The following is a 6,000-nucleotide window of genomic DNA, read 5'->3' on the forward strand; positions in this document are numbered from 1 at the left end:
AGCAATATCTCTGGAGCAGAGAAGACTTCCATCACACATATCTCAGAATACTAAAAGATTGAATGAAAGTAGCATCAATCCCTGCTACGAGCCATTAACGAACAGCTAAAATATATTCAGTGTAGATGACTGGTCAGGTATAGTAATAGTAAAAGTAGTATACTGTTGTTTAAAGGCCCTGTATAACTGTCAGAGATGGTTGCCAGCAGCCAGGATTTCAACAAATATACAAAATAAAAAGTGCTCAATATCGGTTGTTACAATATTCAGTAAAAGTAGTACTTAATACTAAGTAAAATTTAAGTGAATAAATGCATGAAGTCTGATTTTTCTTACTCATCAAAATCACAAAAAAAAAAGCAAATCTAAATCTGATACTGATACAACGAACACCACCAACACTGATTTCTGGAAAGGAAAACTCCATTCAAAGAAGGTAGTTCTGCCTGTATCACAATTCTTTCTCAGATACTGCATAGAAAACAACCCAGAAGCCTATAATGAAAACCAATGGAATGTCTTGAAAGACTGAACAGTATTAACGAACAGAATATAGTCTCTTGAACAGTACAAGGAATTTGCAGTAATCATTGTTTGTTGTTTAAATGTCTGATGCATGCTGTGTAAGATGTCACAAGAGCACACTGAATCCACTGTAATGTATTCCAACAATTGTTCATCTTCAGCACAATTGAAATGGTGCATTTTATTTTTTTTTTTAGCCAGAATGTTTTCACCTTTCAGCCACTGGATGCTCTTCCTAGAGAAATTCAAGGTCCCTATCTTCCTATCCCCAACCATATCTTCCTATCCCTATCCTATTTCCTAATCCTAAATCCTAATTCCTGACAAATTACTTACAGTCTGCAATAATGTTCTCTCTGAACTTCTTGTTTGACAAGCATAAATTGAATGAACTTTTTGAATCTGTCAGACAAGAGTGATATCTAAGACACTAAAACTTATCATTCATAGTAATAGTTCAGGGGGACACCAGTCTCATCTGTGTATGCTATGGCTGAACATATCGAGAGTATGCACAGCTGAAGAAGTTCTTAGGAAGGAAACTGGTGTACCTACCTTCAAAATATGGAAAGAATGCTGAAATGGAGCTGGGCAGCTGTGACCGTATTCAAAATAAATTCCTCTCAAAGAAACAGTTTTGAAAGGAACATCACCAGGATGACATACCCTGCAGTCAGTCCAAGAGCATGGCTAGATAAATGATGACTGAAAATCTTATTTTTAATAAGACTTGTTCTGTTTATGAAAGCAGTAAATGGAAGAAAAAAACAAGCAAAAGTTGCTCACTTACTATTAACCCCAAAAGTCCAATTCATTTATCCTGCAAGAAAAGTACCACTAAGAGTCAGGACAAAAGACCAAACCTAATGATTAGGTACCAGAACACATGGAGTTAAGCAACATGGGATTGAATCTTTCAGCTAAAAGACAATTACAGAATTGACAGAGGATCCAAACCAAAGACATTAAGCGTATTCTATCGACTTCATGAAAGCTTTCGTCTCAGTAGGTCAGCTGAGATCACTCATCTCCTGGAGCAGTAAATAGTACCTTCTGAAAGCTGGGAAAAAAAATGTAATCAATACCTGTACTATTAAAGACATTAAAAATATATATATATCCAGAAGAGGAATATTTCTGTTCCTTACATGCTGTTATTACCACAAGGCATCAAAAAAGCACCATGGATGTGAGGCTCAGTAGGAACACTCTGAAAGCACAATAAAGATTAACAGAACTTTCTGTTAGCATGAGCAAACTTCTGAATGTTGTTGAATGATTTGTTCATTATTGTAGACAGTAATTATCTAGTGAACCATTGCAGGGTAAAACTCAGATAGATACTACCCTAGAGACAGAATAAAACATACAAGAATACATTGGTGGCAGCAGAAAAAGCAAGTATTTTGGTGTTGCACAGATTATCTGTCATTGGACTCACTAGGGCTCTTATGCAAAGTTGACAGCTGCAGCATAAGGAACAAATAGAATAGAACAAAGTGGCTAATCCTTTTTTTAAAGTGTCCTTGTGGCCACAGACATGCACTGCATCATTAGTTGTGTTACTTGATTACATTCCACTTGCAAACATCTCATCTGCTACACTCTTCTATGACTAAAGGAGACTTCAAAGACAGTGAAGTAAGTGGGATTTCTGTGCTTGGCTTGAAGGGGCAGGTTAATCGGCTTAACAGCAGCTCAGTTCTCAAAAGAGAAGAACAAACGCGTGTAAAGACTGCACACAAAAACAGAGCTATTACTTTAGTGGGTCTGCAGATTTAAAATGACGCCATTTTGAGTGGCTTTTTTTCTCACTATGTCTCACAGTGATACCAGTGGCATCCCTTCTCTATTTCTATGCTCTTTGATTAAAATCTGATTGCTAAACTCAGTCTTCACACAACATGAGAACTCATGAGCTATTGGCTCCTAACAAGCATGAAAAATCCCAGTAGTCCCAGCAGGTTGTTCATTCTCATGACATCCTAAATAGCAATAATGTTGGCTCCCATATTTCTGAACATTCATTAGAAGCCCTCTGTCTATAGCCTCGTAGATGAGTTTTGATTATATACATCTTGATGTCTTTTTTCCAAGAAATTTCTTCTCTCATATCCGATTTTATTCATATATGATCTAATACTGATGGAATTCCTCTTTCTCTCATGCCTGTGTAAATTGAGAACTCTCAAACTTAGATTGATATTGATCCCTCTGAGAGGATTATGATCCACAATGTGTATTACCAGCACAGAGTAAGTTTTCAGTACAGTTTGGCAGTCTGAGCATACAGGTGGAACTTACAGATTTCTTCCCTAGATGTAGTTAGAATTTCAGTAACCAGTTGCCCTTAATTTCACTTCTTTTTAGGCATTGTTAAGTCCTTGAAAGCCCCATCCCTGCATGCATTCCAGGCCAAGCTGGATGGAGCCCTGGGTCACCTGATCTGGCAGCTGGCAACCAGTCCACAGCAGGAGCTCAATGGCCTTTTATGTCCCTTCCAACCTAAGCCATTATATGATTCTGTAATTCTACTATTCTTTTTTATGTTTTTGACCACAAAAATACCAAAATGCTGAAATTCTGACACTGGCACCCCAGCTTCTTGCTGTGTAAGCAGAATAGATGGGTAGTGAGTGGTTCGGGCTTCATGCTGGATGTTTTTCCCAGCCTATGAAAAGAAACTCTGCATAAAGTGATTTGTTCCTGGCTGGCACAACCAACAGAGTTCAGCTCTTGTTATGCTAGGGAGTCTTAAGAGAAAGGTCTTAAAAAAGATGCGGGCTCCCACCCCACACCTTTATGGATACAGCTTCCTCTTTGTGAATCAAGGCAGTACAAACTCATGTTGTCAAGCCTACAGTTCTCCAACAGTCTATGTGACTTGATATTTGAAAGTGAAATATGTGCTTATATACAACATATGACTCATCCTACGGCCTCTCACATGCCAGTTTGTCCACCAAGAGCAAAACTGTAAGGGGCCATTATCCCTAGCTCTACCTGCCTGCAGAGCCAGGTCTTCTTACATTTTGCTTCTTTCACAGACGCCTTCCATTGTGACCTTCAAAGCCTCTAAATGCTACGTGGTTATGAAAGGTTTTTAAAGGGTCTTTCCTCTCTCCTACATCTTAACAAAGCTTTTACTTCAGTGCTGTGAGAGCATTTCAGCTTTATCAGCTCTAGCTTTGTGCCTGCACTAACATCTAAAGAGCTATAACTAGGCTGTGTTTCTCAGCACCTGCAATCCTATACTACAAAACTAGTATTATAAATGAGATACATTATTATTATATATTACCACAAGAAGCAATGTCATAATTAGGTAGTATATCCACTTTGTAATCACTGCAGCTTTAATTTCCAATCAAAAGCATAAAAGGCTGCAGAGAGTGACCCCACTGTTGAACAATTTCTTTTCATTTTCCTTGACAATTAATTTTCAAAGGTAAAAGGAGGAGGGGGACAAGAGGGCTAAGGGAGGAATGACGTTTTATTCTAAAGCTTCTACATAATTATAGCAATTATAGAAACCTTTAATGTGCTTGGTCAGCTTTTACTGCTCACGTTTGGCTCTCAGTTAGAAGTGGCTCTGAAAGTTATAACACATTTGGTGTACCAAAGAGTTCATCCCACAATTATAAATACCACCTAGACAGACTAATGATTACAGAGCTTGGAGGAAAAGGTTAGTAATAAATATGGAGGATGTTAGTACAGGTAATATAAAAGGAATATAGAAATCTACTCCAACAAATTGCTGCGTGCTATTTTACCTGTTTCTTACTCTCTCTTGTTATTAACCATATTAAAGATGCACCTAAATGCCACAGTAAAGTCTGAGGCTCCATTGTGCTCAATATTCATTGAATACAGGAAGTATTCTCAAAAGGTTTGCTGCCACAGTGCATTCCCAAATACCTACAGCACAGAAACTACTTAAATGGGAATACATTTCTGTTGTAATCTATACCTTTGAGCAGAATTAATCCGACCAAGAAATCACCACTACAGTCCTTCCACTATTATAACTACATCCCAAATCCAGGGCCTTTTCTAGAGCATGTATGTTAATGAGACCTGAAGAAAAGGGGTCAGGTATTTGAGCAGCATGACAAAAAAAAAAAATGTCTGTATTTATGTGTAAATACAATAGTCAGTTGGATTAGATGGGACAGAGACAAGCAGAGGGGATCAGATCTGCCACAGCCACAGCGCAAAGGCTTCCAAACCCCACATAAAACAGAAATGCCTACAGTCACTGAAACTCTTCAAAAGAACTTTTCCTTGAATAAAAAGTCTAAGATGTTGTCTTAAGGACTGAATTTAAAGCAGAAAGAGAGGTGTCATCTTGCCTCCTCCTTGGAGGCGAGGACAGCTAAATATAAAGGACTGTATAACTAGAAAAACTGCATCTAAGGAGGCATTAATTGGACATGGCGAATTAGTTACAGTTGTTCGATAACAGGTGGAGACAATGATCAGTTCTGTCCAATTGAGTCCCCTCTGTTTTCAGAGTACAAAGATTTGGGTTGTTCAAAATAATATCTTACTTCTCTGAAATTTAATTAAAACTTAATTAAAAAACAAAAGTAAAAAACTTATCTATTCACTTTATCAAACTGTTGGGCTATTTCCAGTGATTTGATTTCGGCCTCATTTTCTGTTAATTTATTTTTATTGATGGTTTCAAGATTCTGATTTTTCAGTATGTTCTGGGGTAGATTTTATTTACTCCACATGTTATCCCAGAAGAATTACTCAATAACATTCTAAGCAGTAGCTATATCTAGTCTTTCAGAAAAAAGCCAGACCAAAATAGGGGATATGATACGTCCTGCCTGCCCATTTGTCACATGCCCTGTGTCTCACTAATATTTGCTCCTTCCAACTACATTTTTACTTCTATATATTTATTTATCTCATTCAATTTCCAGCATGACGTTATAAACCTTAAACTTTCTTTTTCTTCATGAGATTCACTGTAATCAGCTATTTCTAATGTTTTGTTCACCTGATCTGTTGTAATGCTTTCCATCCTACTTCTTTCTTTTATCCTTCACAACATCTCCCGCCTCAGTGATGCTTTCTCTTAGCTTTGTGCAGCACAATGGAAAATACAACTGCAGAGCAGCAAGATCCCAGGCTGTACCAAGTAAGGAATCACCCAAACACAACAGCCATAGGCACAGAAATAAGGAACAGAAACTACTTACCCTCAGAGGACCTCAAGTACACAGGAACCTACAAAGAAATACCTTTGCCTCTAATGTCAAAACTTAAATGAGACCTTGAGAAGGAGTGGATCCTGGTTCCACTCCTTCTGGTCACTCAGAGGCATTGTTTGCACCTGAGCTCCCGTGGGTTGGCCCTGCCTTCCCACCAGGTGCTCAATCAGTGGTTCAAGCTGTGACTTAGCAATTCCACTACAGTTTGACTCATTTTCTTATCCTTTAAAATGGTCTCAATTAAGGA

This window comes from Meleagris gallopavo, chromosome 7, assembly GCF_000146605.3.
Source record: "Meleagris gallopavo isolate NT-WF06-2002-E0010 breed Aviagen turkey brand Nicholas breeding stock chromosome 7, Turkey_5.1, whole genome shotgun sequence".
NCBI classification, from domain to species: Eukaryota; Metazoa; Chordata; class Aves; order Galliformes; family Phasianidae; genus Meleagris; species Meleagris gallopavo.